The sequence below is a fragment of the Orycteropus afer genome, unplaced genomic scaffold (genome assembly GCF_000298275.1).
Source record: "Orycteropus afer afer isolate SDZICR_OR568_19922 unplaced genomic scaffold, OryAfe1.0 scaffold00257, whole genome shotgun sequence".
Lineage (NCBI taxonomy): Eukaryota > Metazoa > Chordata > Mammalia > Tubulidentata > Orycteropodidae > Orycteropus > Orycteropus afer.
In genome coordinates, this window is record NW_006921844.1 from 569,661 (window position 1) to 572,605 (window position 2,945).

Consider the following 2,945-nt stretch of genomic DNA (forward strand, 5'->3'; position numbering starts at 1 on the left):
CATCATGATTGGTAGAGTGTCAGTGAAAAAAGGAAGACCTTAAGAAGATAGATTGACACAGTAAATGCAACAATGAACTCAAACATAACATCAATGGATGTTTTGTTCTATTGTACACAGGGTTACTATGAGTTAGAACTGACGCAACAGCACCTAACAACCACCACAACATGTTGACGTGGCAATTGTTAAGAATATAAGCAAAGAAGGGGTGAGGAAGCAGCTTGAAAGCATGCTTGAGACTGTGGAGGAAGATAGCTCCTAACAGTGTCTACCTTTTATGTGCTTGATTATCCCCAGGCTCACTGCCTGGCACATACTCTAAAAAAAACCTCACTGCCATCGAGTCAGATCCAACTCATAGCAACCCCTCCTTGGGTTTCCGAGGCAGTATCACTAGGGAAGTAGATTGCCCAATCTTCCTTCCAAGGAGTGGCTGGTGGGTTTGAACCACCAGCCTTCTGGTTAGCAGTCAAATTTCTTGAGCACTATACCACCAGAGCTCCTGCCTGGCACATAGTAGGTGCTAAATAAATGGTTGGATCAATGGTGCTCATATTATTGGAATTGTCCTCCACATTGGAGTTTACCCCTGTAATATGATCATTTATTCAAACTGTCAGTCTAAAGTGAGGATCTGTTACTAGTGCGTAGGTGGTCTGAGGATCTATGGTATCCACACAGAGTACCCACCACTACTACCATTGAGTTGATTCTGACATATAGTGACTCTGTAGGACAGTGTAGAACTGCCAAATATGGTTTCCAGGGTTGTAAATCTTTACAAAAGCAGATTGCCTCATCTTTCTCTCACAGAGCCACTGGCGGGTTTGAACTGACAACTTTTGGTTAGCAACTGAACGCTTTAACCTCTAGAGCTCCTCCACAAAGAGTAGGAGGTTTTAATAGAGTCTGTGTATGGTTAAAGAAGTTCTGTTGGTGTAGCGGTTAAACACTCAGCTGTTAACCATAAGGTCAGTGGTTCTACTAGCTATTCCACAGGAGAAATATGTGACAGCCTGCTTCTGTGAAGATTTATAGTCTTGGAAAACCTGTGGGGGCATTTCTGTCCTATAGAGGTGCTATGAGTCAGAATAGCATCAGGTTTGGTTTGGTGGACGGATAGGGATCTCTAGGTGGTACAATGGTTAATGTGTCCCACTGCTAACCGAAATGTTAGCTGTTTAAGTCCACCCAGAGGGTCCTTGGAAGAAAGGCCTGGTGATCTACTTCTGAAAAATCAACCACTGAAAATCTTATGGAACACAATTCTACTGTGATATATATGTGTCTGCCATGATCAGAATTAACTTGACAGCAACTGGTACTGGTGGTAGATAGGTAGTAGGGAGTGAGGGGTGGGGTTGGGGGACCACCTGAAAAATTTTTCTTTTCATTTCTAACTTTTAATTTAAATTGCTGTGGTATCAGGTTTCACAAAAGCTACCAATGATAATGATCCCTGTCTCATGGTAGAATCCTCTTAGCTCTGGTAGAATGGTGCCTAAGGCACTTGACTACTGACCAGAAGGCTGGTGGTTCAAATCCACTGGCCACTCCTTGGAAGGAAGATTGGGCAATCTACTTCCATAGTGATACCGCCTCAGAAACCCAAGGAGGAGTCACTATGAGTCAGATCCCACTCGACGGCAAACAATAACAATAACAACAATGTATATGGGCTATACCTAGTGACTTGCTTCTGAATAGAATATGGTAAAAATGATGGGATGCCCCTTTTGAGACTAGTCTATAAAAGGTTATAACCTCTGTCTTGCTTGCACCATTTCTCTCTGGCTCTTTTCATATGCTTGTTGTGATGAAACAGCTGTCAAATTGTGAACTGTCCTGTGGAGAAGCTCATGAGGAAAGGGACTGAGTTGACTCCAGCCAATAGCTACGAGGAACTGAATCCTGCCAAGAATCATGTGAGTGAGCTTGGATGCAGATCTTTCCTTACTCCAGCTTTCCGATGAGAGAGCAGTATAGGCCGCCACTTTGATTATAGCTTTGTGAGAGACCTTGAAGCAGAGGATGTAGCTAAGCTATGCCTGCATTCCTGACCCTGAGAAACTAAACCAAACCAAACTCACTGCCGTCAAGTTGGATCCGACTCATAGTGACCCCTCCTTGGGTTTCCAAGGCAATATCACTACAGAAGTAGATTGCCCAATCTTCCTTTCGAGGAGTGGCTGGTGGGTTTGAACCACTAGCCTTCTGGTTAGCAGTCAAATGCCTTGGGCACTATGCCACCAGAGCTCCTCCTGAGAAAATGTGAAGTAATAAATATATGTTGTCTTAAGACACTAATTTTTGGGATAATGTTACATAGCAATAGATAACTAATACAAACCTATATGCAGAGAAGTATGCATAAGTGTACAGCTTGATGAATTTTTACAAACTGATGATGTGTATAATCAATATCCAGATCAAGTAACAGAAAATTATCAGAATCTCAGAAAACCCCATGCATATTAATTACTCATTATGTCACCATCCCCCGAGACTCTATCATGAGTTCTATCAGAATAGATTTGTTCTGCTCATTTTTGTACTTTACATATATGTGATTGCACAGTATGTAAAAAATTAGCTTTTTAGCAGAGTCTCAGATTCCTTGAAACAGTGAGAATCACTGAGACACATGGCAAGCAAAAGCCAATGATTGACATTTTTGTCAGTTGTTATCCATGTACAATCTTGGTCTGGGAAAAGGTGATCTGATTCTAGAAGAAGAATATTGGTGATCCAGTGTGGTAGTTAAGGTTGGCTGGGCCATGATTTTGAGTGGCTTGGCAGCTGTGATGTAGTTATTCCCCATCATAAGATTGGATGTACTGTAGTCACCTTTACGGTAGAATCTACTGTGAGCAGTTAATCAGTTGAAGAGGCGTTGTCTTCAGGGTGTGGCCTGCTTCCAGTATATATGGAAAGGATCTTGC